The sequence below is a fragment of the Propithecus coquereli genome, unplaced genomic scaffold (assembly GCF_000956105.1).
Source record: "Propithecus coquereli isolate 6110/MARCELLA unplaced genomic scaffold, Pcoq_1.0 Scaffold84, whole genome shotgun sequence".
Classification (NCBI taxonomy): domain Eukaryota; kingdom Metazoa; phylum Chordata; class Mammalia; order Primates; family Indriidae; genus Propithecus; species Propithecus coquereli.
Window position 1 is genome coordinate 3,198,748 of NW_012154618.1, and position 17,179 is coordinate 3,215,926.

General features: G+C 45.2%; 1 protein-coding gene across 6 annotated transcripts in view; it reads right to left on the bottom strand.

The window, feature by feature from the left end:
• The window catches only part of TCF7L2 (transcription factor 7-like 2 (T-cell specific, HMG-box)), a 187,825-nt gene that overhangs the window by 24,794 nt on the left and 145,852 nt on the right, over positions 1 to 17,179 (bottom strand). The window lies entirely within an intron of this gene.

Below are 17,179 nucleotides of genomic sequence, written 5' to 3' on the forward strand. Positions count from 1 at the left end.
TCCACTACGCTGTGCTATAACTTAGCCCAGCAAGATCACAAAGAAAAAATTAAGCTGAAACAAGCGAACTACTGGGCCATTTACTGAGAATAATCCAATTGCAAAAAACCCTATTCCCCATAGAGGATTTTCACTAAAATCCTACAACAGGGACATTTAACCAGATTAGGTACCAGCGAAGATAAAGAGGCGAGTATTAGATGATGAATGGATTAGAGTCAAGTTTCATTTCAGAACGTGTCTTCATTTCCTTTTATTACTTTTAGGAAGGCACAACTTGCATTAACATCAAGGAAAAGGAATTGCATTAGAAGAAAAGAAGGTTCTAGTGCTGCCCACTAGCGCCTGTTGAGTTCAGGAATCGCTGAACAGTTAGTTTTCTTGATCGTTTTTTTCTTCTTGTCTTTTTTTAAACGGATGAGGAAGGAATATAATATGGGAAGAGCATTGCAAACTACAGGTTATTGTGGGGAAGGTATCTTTTAAAAAGTGCTTCTAACTTTTTCATGGGTGTGCGGGGAAAAGAAAAATATGGCCTTTCCCTAGATGCTCCGGAAAAAACTACAGAAAAAGCAGTCAATGCTTCCCAATCAGGCTGGTTTACTAATTCCTATAAACAGTTGGACACTTTCTGAGAAAAAGGCTAGCCAGTGGCCCACAGAAGCCTTGTGTTGTGAGATACCATTTTGCAATCAAAGCAATTAAGTTAAAGGCCACCAAAGCAGAGGGAGCTTTGGGAGCCAGTCCTGTCAGCAGCCCTGAAGGTCTGGGCGAGGCCACGCCCAGCAGGGCAAAGGGCTGCTGCCCCACCACCAGTGCTGGCATCTCATGGACGTGCACTGAGGATTCCTTTAGGGGGACATTTCGTTTTAGGACGACTTGAGAAGGAAGGCGCAAATAAGCCCCCACTGTGTGCTGGGGTGGAGAGAGAAAAGAGAAAAGGGGAGGGAGGGAGAGAGACACAGACAGACATAGACAGATAAAGTGGACACCATTCCGAGGAGAGGATGATGACTGTCACTGCCTTCCAGAAGTTTTCTATTTGGTTGGAAAGATACACACCCGCTGACATGAAAGAAAGCAGACCAGTCCCAGAGAGTTTAAAGTAAGTGTAGCGAGACAGCAGGGCCAGCGGGGAGAAGCACGCGAGGCCCAGAGAAGGGAAGACAGTCACTCAGGGGTGGAAGGGCTGACTGAGTGCCAATGGAGCAGGACCACCATGAGCAACGATGGCAGCTCCCTTTCTGGGAGCAGAAAGGCTGGTGGTAGCCATCGAAAGCAGCAGTTCTCAACCCTGGCTGAGCCATGCATCTCTAGGGATGCTGGTTACAGATCCAGACCCCCAATCCCAGGAAATCTCTCAGTGGGGACCTGGTTCAGTGGGTCTGGGCTCAGGACCCAGGCATCGCGGGCCTGCCTGCCAAGTGCCACAGGTGGTGGTTCTGCTCATCCACGAGTGAGAACCCCCAGGCCAGAGACCACATGGGTGCAGGCAGGCACAGAGGTTAAGAGATATGAGTTCTAGTCAAGAATCAAGTCCTAGTTCTTAGGAAACCCATGGAAAGGGCTTAGCATAGAACCCAGCACACGGTAAGTTTATTATCGATTATGGTGATTTATTATTAATATTCTTTGTATCATTAGGAGAAGTTGCCCCATGGCATGGTTCTGTCTGCAATAAAGCAGCACAGATCCCACAGTGATCTTCTCAGCAGGACTAAAGGGAAATGTGGGGAAAACCCTCCTTCTCCACTCGGACGGCAAAGGATAAAGACAGCACTTGGGCAAGAGCGGAGCTAACTGGGTGTGGGATTTAAGGATTCATTCTCCATCTCCGGCTTAGATACAGATGTGAAGGTGATTCCAACAAAGTTGGAGCCCTGTTCTGGCTACCAACTTATTTCCCACACCTGAGCCTAGCCAACTAGTATTTTCCTGTTCAGTGAAAACTCCATAGCTGTGGTCCCCAACCCCTGGGCTGTACCCTGCTCCCATATGTGGAAGAATTGTCTTCCATGAAACCTGGGAGGTGGGGGGTGTCGCAGAGCAGGAGGTGAGCAGCGGCCAGTGAGCCAAGCTTCATCTGTATTTATAGCCACTCCCCATCGCTTGCACCACTGCCTGAGCTATGCCCACCACTGCCTGAGCTATGCCCACCACTGCCTGAGCTATGCCCCACCACTGCCTGAGCTATGCCCACCACTGCCTGAGCTATGCCCACCACTGCCTGAGCTATGCCCGCCTCTGCCCCGTACCACCCCTCCCCTCTGTAGAAAAACTGTCTTCCATGAAACCAGTCCCTGGTGCCAAAAAGGTTGGGGACCGCTGCTCTATAGCATGGGGATGGGGGCAGAGGGGGTGGTAGGAGAGTGGGAGTTTTAGGTGCTGCCTGGCTTTAGAGGGAAAAATGGGAGCCCTGCTACTCTGATCTTGACTGTATGCCAGGCAGGTCCGTATAAAAGAAAGTGACCACCTGTCCGTCCAAGTTGACTGTTCCCAAGCAAGAGGAGGGAATTCTGCAGTCATATCTGCCAAAACCAGAATCTAACTGTCACCTAAACTACCTGAAATCCTCTTATGATGGGAGGACTTCCTGCAAATGCCTTTCTCTCCAGCCTCAGAACTCAGAGTCCTTTCTTTCTACATCACATTATGCCCATTGCTGGGGTTGTGTATGCACCTTTCTTGGTCCTATTACACCTAAGTTGCTTAAGGACAAGGAATGTGATTTCTAGCACCTGAGTCCCATGAAATGCCCAGCCTTTGGGAGTGGTGAACACGATCTCATAAATGACATTAAGTATCAAATAGCAACTGCAAACATTACAAGAGAAGGATAGAGCCAACCACATGTTCATTTTAAGTAAATAGCTGTGCTCTTTACATGTAGTCTACTCAGAAGGGAGCTAGGTGGTCCTTCAGAACCATCCAGTGCAATACCTTTGCAGACACCATCTCAGGTACAATAGTACCTTTAAAACAGTTTTGGAACCCACTGCCATGTCACATGATTCAAGGACTGAATTCAAGGAAGACCTGGGTTCTTTACCAATCTGGCTGTGTAACCTCTCTCAGGACTTCGTTTCTGTCTCTGTAAACTCCAGGTGAGAATCATGTCTACCTCATAGGGTTGTTGTGCAAACCGAATGAGATCACGCATGTAGAGTGCTTCACACAGTGCCTGGCACATAGCTAAACATGCAATACTGCTTTGGCAAATGCAACCCAATGAATACTAATGATTATGAGGTTAGCTACCTCTCTGGTCTCTTCTAATTAAATTCACAGGGGAAAACACACAGCCACAGATTTCATCCTCATTTCAAAGGTAAGGATGTTCATTACAGGACGAGAGCGTCTGCATGATTTGTGACCGCTTTCATCAGGAACACGTCCTTCTTAAAAATGTGATATTTAACTAATGAATATATGTTAATATTTCTTGTGAGAAAAGTCATCACTTTACCATGCCAATGAGTAAGATTGTCAAAGCGAAGCTGTAAGCTAAAAAAAGACAGTTGGATATGACCATGGTCCCTTCCAGAATCAAGCTGACATACATGAAACACCAAAAAAATCCAAAGAGAAAGATGTCCTTTAGACGTTCCCTTTCTCTTTGAACAGCTCCCACTTCTCGAACAAGGTCTTTACGAGCTGTGTTCAAAATTGGGCCACCCAAGAAAATGCAGACGTGAAAAGTAACTTTGGCGGGGGACGGACATAGACAACTTCCCAGAAATGCGTTCATGGCAACTACATTACAGCAACACTCTGTGCTGGGGGTGTTGGTGGGTTAAACAGCCCGCAGTATTTATCCCCTCCCCAGTTATTTTTTTATAAACAAGAGTCCAATGTTCAAGGCAGACAACTAACAAGTACAACAGAAAGCCAGATGCCTTTTAGGTAACTATTTTACCTAAATACCTCTCCAAAACCACAGGGGGTTCAAAATCATTACCGCCAATGACAGCTAACTACCATTCGAGGTTGCGGTACTGGTGGGCCAAGGAGAGCTGCATGGAGAGCCTAAGCTACTGTACTGGACCCTTGAGAACATGATGAAAACTATGACTCTCTGCCACAAAAACAGCAAACATGTACAAAGCATTCCACATAATTTCAAAACTGCTCTACCACAGTGACCCATACGGACCACTGCCATCAGCATCTCACATTTACTTACAGAGCCACTGAGAACCCCTTGTCTGGACGATCTGAGGGTAGGACAGGGTCTGACCAGCTGCTACACCAGCAGCACTATAATCAACACCAGCATGGCTCAGAGTGGCTGCCATTTCATGGAGCCCTGGTTCTGTACCAGCCTCCGTGTGACATACTTTGTTCTAGTAAATCCTCGAAACAAACCTAGGAAGTAGTCGGCATTTGCTTTTAGCTCCGTGCAGTTGGTGAGGGGATGTTTCCCAGGTCACACACCTTGGGAGAGTGGTGCGTCAAGCCTTGGGCCTCACCTGGCCGACTGTGCCCCCCAGGCTTGTGTCTGCAGCTACCGCATGAGGTCTACAGAGACGCCATTATTGGACGGAGTTAACTGCCATGTTGATGCAGTGAGAAGTGCCCAATGGGATGGGCCTGGGCCAGCCTTCCCAGGTGGACACAGATACTTGGGGACTCTCTGTGGGAATCAGTCCTCAAACCTCCACTGCCAGTTACTGTGACCTAGACCAGTTTGTCCCCAGACCCCAAACTGGGAACAACTCAGGGTCCCCTGCTTTAGCCAGGCACAGCCTCGCCACAGGGCACTGAGTATTTTCTGCAGGGATTTTCGTACGGCATTTGGTTGATTATGGGAAGGGGGGTGGGGGCTGAAGACATTTAATAGGATGTTTCTGTTTCTCAAATACAAACACTCAGTATCAGGACCCAGCAGGATTCTGATGATAAAAACCCTGTATGTGGTCAGTACCGGGTTGATAAAAAACTAAAGAAAAAGTCAGCTAAAAACCCGAACCCATTAAATGAAGAAAACTATTCAAAAGCAACCAAAATCCTCATTTGACTTTAAATTATTAAGGGCTTTATGCTTTCTACCTGGAGAAACCGCTATTTCCCAAAGCAAAGGACCCCTCCCCCCTTCTGGTTCTGTCCCTTAGGCTCTTTGGGGTTTTGAGCATTGAATAGTTAAATTATAAAGAAAAGGTCCTTTAACAGCCCTCAAAGCACACAAAGCCTTTCCACCCTAAGTATTCATCTTATTCAACCAACTACAGTGGGGGGGCAGTGGGGAGGGGGCACCCCTGTGGCTGACCTCTGACCTCTCAAGAACCCTTAAGCATCATGTTCTGAGACTTGGCCCTGCCACCCTCATCGGCAAACGCCCACACACCCGTTCAAACACTGCTCATAATTTGGAACTTGGCAAGTGAAAGATTGATTAACGCACTTCGAGATCCCTCTGCTGGACTCCACCTCACCCCAAGCCCGCAAACTTCTATATAACTGTGGGCAACCTAAAGCCCACAGAATGAAAGCTTGCCATTCACGTCTGCAACCTATTAATCAACAGACACTGCGAACAAATAGGGCCATTGCTGGCCCTGGTCTCTCGCTGGCCCTCCTCTTCAATACGCCCCTATCGCTCTCCCTTTCTGCAGAAGGAAAACGGGGCCAGAAAGTGCCTTTAGGGGCCCAGCACAATAAGACAAAAGCAGCGCAGAGGAGCATTTGTCAGCCTTTTTTCCTCATCAGGATGGGCATGGAAGTCCTCAGTGTTCTTAACCTACCCGCCCTCCCAGAGGTTGAAATCGGCATCAGGAAGGGACACCATTCACTCCCGGTTTACACAAAAAACGGGTTTACAGTCCATCTCCAAGCATTTTTCCAGATGCCCTTTACTGTGGCTGCAGCGAGGCCAATGGTGACTAGTAAAACGTTAATAGATGTTTCACGTCACTGGAGCCTTGGAGAGCTGGGGAAAGGAAGGGGGTGGGGATGAAAGGAAGGAGGGGCTGGCTGTTTCTTACCCATCAACCACCCTGGGGCAACTCAGCTATTCCTGTTTTTTGCTGGCTATGAACCAGAGGACGGTGGATGGCCAGCCAAGGTAGCCCTCCTGCACCCAACAACCTGTGACCCCAACAGTTCGCAACGACTTCTGCTGCTGCAGTGATCACAGGGGACACACCCAGAGCAACCTGGATCAGGCCTGCAAGCACAGTCCCCTGCCAACTGAGCTGGCCACTGCTTGCTTTTGTATCATGTGCACCTCTCTCATAAACAGAGGTCGAGAGTAGCAGGTGTGACTTCCTCCTGTGGCCCCAAATGGCTCCTTCAGAGCATTTTACCCCTGTCCCCTCAGAGCCAGCCAGGACCCATCCGGAGCAGTGGCTAGGCGTCTTTCATAGATGAATGTTGCTCCTTTCTGTCTAGGGCCTTGCTCCCAGCTAATGGTGCATTGTTTCCCTGGACAAGACTTCTATTGATAGCTACAACACTGCCTGTTGGAAATAATAAATAGAAGAGAGAAGGTTTCACGGGGTTTGAGTTTTACTTGGAGAAACGAGGTGGTAGGGGAAGAGAGATCTGCCTGTGAGATGCAGAGAAGAAATGTCCACCCCGGAGCTGCAGCACACGGCCTGCGTCACCTGGCCACGCTGCAGCAGAACCTGCCACCAGGCTGCCAAGCCAGAGCTTCTCCACCCTGAGAGCCTCACGTGAAGGGGTCTGCTTATTTGGTTTGTAAATGATCAATGGCGGACTTTTTTCCCCTCTGTCTCTCCCTCTCTGGAATCACATCCATTTATACAGCAAGAAGAGGGAGAGAGAAGATTCTCCCTGCTGTCTGCGAAATTCTGCCGACTCATAGTTTCTCATGGATTCACGCAGGCATTAAAATTCTTGCTGGGAAATGATTGAACAGGGCAGGCAGGGAGAGGATAAATGTGCAGTCCGTTTTCATCCAAATTCTCACGCACATGCATATACATAGAACTAACTTGAACCATCCTAAGTTCTTGGCCTTTTTTTTTTTTTTTGGCCCCTTCTGTAATATAACCACCCAATAACACACCAAACGGATTGCCAAGCATTGAGGGTCTAGAGGGCCAAATTCAGCTCTTCTTAAGGACCTTTTCTTAATCCCCAAAAAGGAGGAGGGAAGGGCTGGGAGTGGGGCTGGAGGTGTTGGGGTGGGGAACATTCAAACCTGGAAAATAAAGACGTGTTCCAGCTGCTTGGCTTTGTGAAATCCACGGCCAAGGCCCGACCCAGCAAAGCTGTGCTTTCACAGGCTCTTGAACAATTACTTCCAGTTAAGTTCATTAAACATAATTTATTTCCACTCATTCTCATTTATTTTCCAATAAAAAGGAAACATCCCATTGTGCCTCCCCCAACTAACCTTTAAAACACTTGCAAGCTTAAGGCTTAGCCTGCCCGGTCCAGGCTCGCCCCTGACCAGCGAGTTTCCAGGGTTTTCTTCCTGCCTGCTTCCCTCCAGCAGCATGCCACAGCCTCAAAAAATTCTCAACCTGGAGGTCAGAGAGGGGGTGCGACAGGCGCTATGGGGTCCTCCGTCCTAATCCCCCACCAGGTCTCAGACATGAAGAACCAGCCCCTTCAGCCCTAAGTAATTTCCCAGGAATCTGCAACCACCGCCCTCCCGCCAAATATTTCCCTACAACTTGGGTATTAAATGATTAGCGTTAGCATAATCAATCTTGTTAAGTAGCCGAGTTTGCAGAGAATGTTTGGGAACTGGGTAAGAGGGTACAGCTGTTTCTAAGAAAGAAGATCTTCAAAACAGAACCAGGAATAAATCTAACTTACTCTAAATGAAGAAATACAAAAAGCTCAAATGCAAAACAATTTTTAAAAAAATAATAATGATTTCCAGGCCATCCTCCACAACACAACAACCCCAAATCTAGGGTTTCCTAAATATAATGGAAAGGAAATCACCTATTTTGATTTAGAATAAATTTTAAGTGCATACTGGTTATTATATCCTGGGGAGCTAAAGAAAGAAGTAGTGAACAAAATCTGGTACCACCTCCCCACCTTCCTAATTTATTTACAAAGAACAGCTGCATAAAGATGTCTTTTGTTTTTCTTATACACCCTGTGCCTAACTTTCAAACCTTAGCCTGTATTTGAAAATCATGCCTGCCCCATGGAGTCTGACAAAAGCTCAAAGAACAGCTGTTTCCTTCAGAGATCAGGTAAATTTTCTGCCCAGAAAAGCACAGGTAAATGAGAGGAGGAATGAATGTTTTCATTTGTGTAGCCCAACAACCGCAAATGCCTAAACCCAGCCATTCAGCAAGAGTTCCGCAAAGACAGACTGAAAGGAAGACAAACACAAAGGAAGAACTGCAACGTCCGGCTCTATTTTGCCCTGTTAGTGTCCCAAACGTGGGCATCCTTTAACAGGTATCCACAGCCTCCGTAAATGACACACGCACAGAAGACACAGAGTCACCGTGGGGTGAGGAGGGCAAACATGCTTGTGCTCCCTCTGATCCTGAGCTGATGTGCTGGAAGTTCAAGGTAACAAGGGAATGATCGAGGCAAAGTTCAATTTTCTAAAAATCCTCAAATGTGTGCAGAAGTATGTAATCTGGAGGGCATGTCAGGATTTCATCACATTCCAAAATATTGCAGAAGGAAAGAATCCCATTACATAGCTCAGCCAGGCCCCCACCAACCCCAAATCACAAAAGGGAGGTTTCCCTAAGAATACAAGGTTGCAGGCTCCGTTGCTTCCAGAAAATGCCGATGCAGCAGCCTGTTGTGACAATACAAAGATCATAATATCTGTATCATTGGAGTTGGAAATTCACCCTTTCAAACCAACTCCCTTCTTGTAAGGCAGCAAGAATAGAGGTTTATTCTCACCAAAGAAACAAGATTGCTGTTAAGTAACCCAAGTAATTTGAGTAAATCAGGGTCTGAAACCTTTTAGATATCTCAAAACGGGAGACTGTACTGAGTGTGAAGTTTGTGGCAACACAACTTACACATCTGCAGCACCAGCCTGCACTCGCTTCCCCACGATTCTCAGCACTTTACACAATCCGAGACTGAACTAGAAAGTTGCACACAACTGGAAAGGAAAACCAAGACTTACACCCATCGTTCCCTAACGCTCAACAAGAGAACTATCTATGACTTTGTGTTTTAATACAATGTATTGGATTTAATTCATGATTCTGAAAACCTAAGAATACTTATCATCTGTAGTATATTTGATTCCCTCTCTCCCCAAAACTGGATCAAAGAGCTGACTGACCACTGCAAACATTTCTGTTTGGTCATGCAACAACAATACAAATAATAAAGGTAATAATGAAGATAATTAAAAATTTTGACTCCAACTTGAAGAGAATACCTGATTTGACCCAACAGTTGAATTGATTTAATGTATCCTAAACCCAACATTCGTGTTGCAAAAACGGTCTTCTTCCTAATCATTAACAGCACAATGAGCTGTCATCAGTCTCTTGCTCAGGTTTCCAAAACACATTTTGTATTAAGTTTTAGAAAATAACACACACCCTAAGGAAGACTACATAGTCCTAGAAGGCCGACATCTAAATCTGGAAATTGAAAATAAATACAACTAAAGACAGAGCAACAGAGAGTTAGCATTAAATATGAAACCAAAATACACAGTTTACACAAGCCCTGCTACTGTAAAAGCCTTATTGCTCAGAACTGTTTCAGGCTTAGAAAAGTATGCTCCTCTAGGAGGCAATGCCATTTTTCTTTCTCTCTCATCTGATGGAGCCCACCCTGGTGGGTGAAGAGAAAAAATTATTTGTTAGAAGAAATCCTAAACCACACCAGCCCTCCCCAGATTCCAGCTCACCCGTGCTGGGGGAACCGGGTCTGCCTTGCCATAGAACTGTGAGGGCTGTGATGAAAGTGAGACTTTCTCTCCTCCTCATCTCTTTTTTAACCCTTTCCCCCTCGTCCCCAAAAAACTGCTGTGAAAAGTACTTAGAGAAAGGGCACAGCTTGGGGTGACATTTATTCTTGTTTTATTTTTTCCTTCCCACGATCTAAATTAAAAAAAAAAAAAAAGCACAGGTTTAATGGTCAAGACCATAAGCATAGACACGGACACAAACACACACGCGCGCACACACACGCACGCACACATACACACCGCACACCCCACTACTCACCCAGCAATTCAAATTGAGGTGCCAACCGCCCAACTGCTGGAAGAGAGAGACCCCGGAGGCCACTGCGCCTCCCTTAGCACTCAAATCTTCCATTCCCACTAAAACTGTATCCCTAGGGTACATAACAGCTTTGGTTTTCCTTCTCTCCACCTCTAAAAAAACTTTCTCTGTACCTTCAAGATGGGACTGGGCCAGCTTTTTTTCCTCCTCCCTTTCTGCTTTTCTCACTTTTCTTTTTCCTCCCAGCTTCCCCTCCCTTTAAACCTTTCACTTAAAGAGCTAAAAAAAAGCATCTTAAAAAATGGAAATGGCTCCAGATTTCTGGCCTGGTAGGCTCAAAATGCTCAAAGTTATCACTCATATTGCCTAGAATTATTTTGTTAATTCTCCCCCCTGCACACACATCCCTAAAGAAAAAAAAAAAAAACTTAAAAATTTAAAAAAACCACTAATAATCTAGGTTCAGCTGGTTGTAAGATTTAAATTTTTTTAAAACTAAAAAACTCCTTCTAGTTTCTAATCTTTCCCACTACAGAATCCATGAAGGAAGGAGGCAGGCCCATTTTCCCCAGCCAGCTCAGGGCACCTAAGCAAAGTCCCCCTCCCTCTCCCGTTACCTTGGGCAGCCGGGACAGAGCTGCCGCTAAGAGTAGCAAAGAAATTACGGTCAGCCATGAGGGAAAATGATCAACCGAATGCAGTAGGCAGGCACTTTATCTGCAAGATTGTCAAATCCCTCAAAACAAATTTCTTAGGGAGAGGGCTGTGATCGGAGAGGGGAGGGAGGAGGAAAGGATACTTCCTTGTCACAGTGACACAGAAGTGACACTTTGCAGGGCCTTGCCTGCCACGCAAACACACCCTCTCTTCCTTCCAGAGCAACAGACTTGAGAGATTTTCAACTGACCTCTGTGGAAGCAGAACAAACTAAGCTTCCTGAGCTCACTGTTGGCATTCCAATAGTCAGGATGCTAACTCGCTTTTTTGACTGTTGAGTTTTGCGAGCTTTCCGCAGAAAGGAGAAAGAGGAGGAGAAGGGGAGATGGGGGGAGAGAGAGACAGAGAGAGAGAGACAGAGAAGAAAAGGCAAAGGGATGCAAAGATTATCCCTGAACCCCACAAACCCGACTTACTTTTCCTGGGGCTCTTATGGGATCCAGGGCTGGGTACATTTGTGTGGGTTTAACTTAATTTGAGTTGAGACACTCAGACATCACAGGCCTGAAATCGTCCTCTTTTACACGAAGGAGGGGAGTGTGGGAGGGTGGCTGTTCAAGGAGGGATTAAAGACAGAAAAAGTTGCAGAGGACAAAACTCGTCCAGAACGCCCTTCCAGTCCTTTCCCACCCCAAGAGTAAAATCGTTTCACCCTCTTTAGAAGCAAATACACAACTCCGAGTTGCATGCAGGTAAGAAAACACCCCTGCTGCCACTTGGGATTCCTGGACCTGTGTTGCTTGAAGCAAGACCAGTGGCAAAGATTTGGTTTCTTCTGGTGGCAGGACCCACCTAGCACTGAGGCGATGTTTTTAATTTGCTGAACTGATCAGCCATCTGTTTATCTCCAAACCCACAGGATTGTTTTCATGACGTAGGTCTTTAAGCAATCTGTTAATACATGGGAGAAGTTAATAACCTCGTCCCCCACTCCCCCCTTCAAAAAAAAAAAATCAACAAAAACAAGGGCTGGTAGGGCTTAAAGATAACAAAAAAGTGGGAATTCCTCATTTTCTTCTTTTCTTCTTTTAAAAAATACTGCTCTGTGGCCCCTCTTTCTGGACTTATCTGGCCTTCCTGTGTAAGTGTCAGGCAGCAATCTTGAAGGCCCTTAATACCAAAACAAAACCCTGCCATTTCCCTTTACATGGCAGTAACAAAAGCAATGAGCCTCCAGTTTGACAAGTAAAAAGCCCCAACCACACAGCCCCCTAATTGCCTTCCCTCCCTCTATTCACGTGGACCACCACACTCCTGGCAGCTGCCTTTGTCACACATGCAATTTCTTAAGTAAACTGCAAGTTCTCTGCCCGCTGATGGACAGCTCCCAATCATTCAGCAACAATAACTTATAAAGTGCAGCAAACAGGATGGGCAACTTTGACTAGGAATTTATTTTCTGGCTTTCTCAAAAGACCAAAAAGAAAAAAAACAAAACAAAAAAGGAAACAGCAAGATGAGCCAACACATTCTAGACAGATCTCCTCCTTAAAAAGAAAAGGGAAATTTCTTGAATTTCTTCAAACTAAAAACTGCTCCCAAGAAACTCGTCCCGGTAATTTGCCATCCCATCACACTGTTGGGAATCCATCCCCGGAGCGCCCCAATTTGTAAGAAGCACACACCAGGCTTACATACAAAAAAATCAAAAGGTGACCTAGTGCTGCAAAGTTCTGTGGGATTAAAAAAAAGGGCGGGGGACAACAACACAAAACACTTCCCCAACGCAACCCCCCCCAGAAGGAATGCTTCCTTTCCTTTTAGCAAGAAATTACAAACAGGTGGAGGAGAAACGAAGTTAGGAGGCGGGAGGAACTGCCCATGTACATGCCACGGTTCCCGTCCCGGTCCGCACCATCAGCAAAGTTTTGTTTTGTTTTAAATAAAGAGGTTTGAGATGGGAGGAAGGGGAAATGGGTTTTGGAGGGCTAGATACATGAAAAGTAGAAAAATGCGGATTCTTTACGAAAATATTTGGGGATGGGGAGAGGGGCGCGAGGAGGGTGGATCATTTGTGTCTTCAACTTGGTGGGCGAAAAGAAACCGAACCCCTACCACCCCCATATGCACTTCCGAGTTAAACAATAATAATAAAGCATGTTCGCACAGTCCCGGGCTGAAGTTCAGAATAAAAAGGTATTGTCAATTTCTTTTCGTTGTTGTTTTTTCCTTTCTTTTTTTAAAAGAGAGATTAAAAAAAAAAATCTACTGCATCCTTCGGGCACCTTCGCAGTCAAGGTACATCCATCTTAAAGTTGCTGCAAAGTGACAGCGGACATCGCAAAGGCTGGGTCCGGGAGCATGCAAGGCACGGGCGAGCGCGGACGCGCGGGGACGCGGCGGGCCGGCCACCGCGCGCCGCCCGCCCGCCCTCCCGGCCCGGGGCCGCTTACCATCTAGAGCGGGGCGCGGCGCCGTCCTTCCCGCCGCCGGCTCGCGGGCATGCTGCCGCGCCGATGGCCGCCCGGCCCGCGCCGGCCGCGGGCTCCACTGGAGGGCAGCACCCGCCCTGCCGCCCGCGCCGCCGCCGCGCACCGCAGCACACAGCAGCAGCGCCGCCAGACTAGCTGCTCACGCACAGTCCCATTCACAGCATTATCTCGCTTGGTAGGGAAGAGCACAATAACCGGGATCTCCCCCGATTCCACAACAACCCACCCCCCAAAATGGGAGGGGGCGTCTAAAAAAAAAAAAAAAGGCAGGGCTTTCTTACTCTTTTTTTCCCCCCAACCCGGCATTCAATCAAAAGAACAAAGCCTGATATTTTGTTTGCCGACTTGGCAAACATAAAGGCAATTTCAATAGTCCAAAGAAGTTCACCTAAGTTGGTGAAAGTAATGCTTTGCAGTTCTCCAGTGAAATTAAGCATTAATAGCTATCTGATGCCATTCAGAGGAGGACGGGCAGGAAACCAGCTGAATTTAGATAAAGTTAGAGGACCACTTCACTCCTAAGTTTTTTGCCAACTGAAAAGTACCCTCAAAATTCTTGACAACATCCAGAGCTTAATTGTCTTGCTCAATTCTTTTTTCTTTTGAGGGGTGGGGGTATACAAAAACCAAAATAGACCATTAAAAACACCCATATGTAAAAGAATTCAGAACAATTTACTGTATAACATTTTTCATGACTAACTTTAAAAAAAAAAAAAAAAAACCTACCGAAAGTTGTGGATGTGTTCCTTTAAACCAAATGGTCCTAACACATATTAAACCACCGCTGCGCATCTTCTAAGCATAGTAGGAAAAAATGACTATTGATCTTCAAATAGCGATAATTGAAAAGATCAAAAAGATTAAACAAAATCAAGAATGTGCTGACTTACCATGCTATGCTTTTTTGTTGCAACTTTGTAGAAATTTCACTCAAAGAAACTGCATCAGAGGTGTCAAATTTTTTAGCGGACTGTGATCGTATTATTTCCGCAGCCCTGCCTTCCAATGCTTCAGAACTTTTTTCCCTTTCTCTTTTTTGTTTGTGGTACCTTAGCTTTTTGCTATAGACTTTAAAAGCCTTCAGCTCAGCAAACCAGCACAAATTATCTTGCCACCTTGCGCAGCTCTGATGCTTTGGCCGCTAACTTTGGAAGGCCCTTTACTACTGCATCAAAATTAGCATTGTCAAAGCAGTTAATGAATATTAATATTGTATTTGTCATTGGAGCCGGCCCGTTGCTGAACTCCGAGTCATCCATCAGGGACAAGATTAAGAACACAATTATTTCTGACTGACAGGGACCAAATCTGCTAGAATTTTTTTTTTAAACAATTCGGGGGGAAAAAAACCCACAATATCATCATCTTAAGGTGTCTCCCAAGAGACTGGGAACCAGATTAATACGCTTTTAATGAAGTAGAGATCATTATGTATGAAGAGGAAAAAAAAGAAAAGATGTACTATTCAAGCTATTTAGTTATGGTGGCGGCTAGAAATTTAAAAAAAAAAAATGCAGACGGCATATCTTTTTCGACAGCTGTCCAGATTTTATTCATACTGTTCTAAAGAAAAAGACTTTTCTTCCTGAAATCTTTTCCTTTTTAAAAAAAGAACAGAGAACGAGCGATTCGTCCCATCTGGGATAATTTTCCATGTCTTCACTTTTACTGTAGCGGCTCAGGAAAGACAGCACGGTAAATAATTCCTACACAAATTTGACAAGATACACCTTCATCAGCTCAGCTCCTTCCACCCTTATTCCCCAGATTCCAAGCACTGTCTCTCTCACTTTATTCAGGATGAACCAATACATTTACAGAAACTCTTAAGTTCCCTTTAACAGTGACATCTTTCTGTCATAAACACACAGGAAACAACACAACTCAACGAAAGCCCCTCACACGCTGCAGATCCCGAATCGCCACTGAGAAAGAGGACCCGCTACACTCCTCAGGAGCCAAGGTTGTCGCGTTCGGGGTGCCGCACAGTTGAAACGGAAGTTTTGTCAGAAATTAAACAGAAGCTTAACGAGCTGCACCATCAGCCCAGCAGCAGAAAATGTTTTACGAGATTATTACAAGACAGAACTTTCTCATGACATAGGCAAAAAGACTAATTAAAAGGCATTAAGTTTAAAAACTTGCAGCTTACCTGGCATAACCAACTTATTTGAATTCACCCAAATCATTTCAACATCTATATCTCTATGTCCTGCAGAGTTATAGCGTGTATAACTATACTATACGTGTATACACACATAGATATGTATGGCGATTTCTTAGACGTTTTAGAAATAGCGTGCTTCATTGGCTTGCTCCATATAAATTGTCTTCGAGATGATATTTCCACCCCCCTTTTCGTATTTTAAATGTGGTAAAAGGGATAAAATGACAGATGTGATGGTTAATCTACCCGATGAATCGTGGGGGTCTAGGGAAAGCCGTAATGGCCACTGAGCTAATCTACAACACCCACTGACCACCCCACTGGCCTTCTAATGCCATTATCAACCCTTAGATGAACATTCTAAATTAGAGTTTTGTTCGAAAAGGGTGTGAATCTGACCTTCGATGCTGGGAAGCCTATGCTGTACATACAGATGGCAAAGTTCTTATAAAAAAAATTTTCTTAAGGTTTCTACTTTCTCGTGATTTGCATCTTTGAACCCTGTATCTTTACGCCCTCCCCTTTCACCCCCCCAAAAAAAGAGCTTTCCCAAATCCCCTCCTGCAATAGCCACTGATGTCATCTCTTATCACACACCCCATAATGTTTATGCTTATTCCATAAGAAGGACCCCAGTAAAACCATTGAAAACAAAGAAAAATCCCAAACATACATACAAACATTCTATTTTGCCTCAACTTTTCTTCTCTCTTTCAATTTACCAGTGTCTTTACCTATTGGTTTCTTTATGTCCAAGAAGTCTTTGGAATAGATCGTAAAAATGTATCACTTTCGAAGTGGGGAGACTTGAGACAAAATCTCGTAAGGGAATGGAGACAGAGCGCAATGAAGAATCCCGTTTGGCCGCATGCACAAGTTATGCTATAAAGGAGGCAAGGAATTTTGAGCTAAGACTTCTTCTAAAGAGCTCTTTTTTTTTTAATGGATTAAAATAGACTTGTATCAAATTATTGCCTAGGTATTATTCACTTAAGGAGATATTCCCAATGCCACTTTAAAAAAAACAAAATCAACATAATCCCCATGATGAAAGCATACACTCAAAGCTCCCTTCAAAAACCACACAGATTTTGTACCTTTTTTCCCCATTATCCCTTAACCTACAATGGTCCTTAGGCAGACATATGCCTTTAATTTAGAAAGGTGTGTGCATGTCCTTCCATCACCTGTTCATCTAGACTAAACTCAGATATGTGCAAACGCACATGCGTGTGTATCCAACTAAAGATCTTTCAAGCTGGCTTCCCAATAACCTGAGATGTCTAAATTAGGGATCCCTTGCTTTATCAATCCACAGCTTCCCTATTCCTGGCCAGAGCCTGTCTTTTCAGGGCCCATGGATATATCCTTAATCTGCATCTTTGTGCGCTCTGAACCGGAGTTGTTAATAGGCAGCTTTCTCTGCCTCTCTCTCGTCTTCCCCAGCACGACCGCATCAGCACTAGTATCAAATTAACTCTCCGACTTTGAAACTTATTGATCTGCTATTAAGACACCAGTGAACTTGATGAAATGAGTGCTGTAGGTGCAGTCATGACTTCAAAGTCTAGCACAGCCACATAAAGCAAGCGCCTTTGATCCTAACTCCGATCTACTGAGGGTTTAAAGCCCAGTTCTCCCTAAGCTGCCCTTCACTCTCGTCATGTCTGATGTCTTACCAACTAGTGACTTGATAATGTTAATAATGCAAATTT